Source organism: Carlito syrichta, unplaced genomic scaffold, assembly GCF_000164805.1.
Source record: "Carlito syrichta isolate Samal-C Ts95f unplaced genomic scaffold, Tarsius_syrichta-2.0.1 Scaffold309865, whole genome shotgun sequence".
Taxonomy (NCBI): domain Eukaryota; kingdom Metazoa; phylum Chordata; class Mammalia; order Primates; family Tarsiidae; genus Carlito; species Carlito syrichta.
The window spans coordinates 3,565-4,084 of NW_007253961.1; positions in this window are offsets into that span (position 1 = coordinate 3,565).

Genomic DNA, 520 nt, shown 5'->3' on the forward strand with positions numbered 1-520 from the left:
ATCCCCTCCCGCCCAACACCACTAACCAACAAGCAGAACTCACAGCAGTCACTTGAGCATCCCAACTGGCGGCAGGACACTCCCTATCGCTTTACACCGACTCCAAATATGTCTTTCACATTTTGGTTTCACACTCAGCCATCTGGCAAGAACGGGGGTTGTTAACCACCAAAGGGTCAGCCATCATAAACGCTAAGCTTATTTCCGACCTCCTTCAAGCCTCCTTGCTTCCCAGGGCCATAGGTATCTCACACTGTAAAGCTCACCAGGTCGATTCATCTTTTATCACCCAAGGAAACTTGTGGGCCGACAGGGCGGCTCGCCAAGTGGCTCTAAAACACCTTCCTACCATACTCGTTAACACCCCCTCCCCACCAGCCGAACATACAAGTGAAGTCCCACAATTGTCCAATCTCATTCCCTACCTACACTCAATTTTTCACCCAAACTCAGCGGCTCTCACTTCATTTCTTAAAACTTTCTTCCACCTTACTCCTGAACATACAAAACTCATACACAC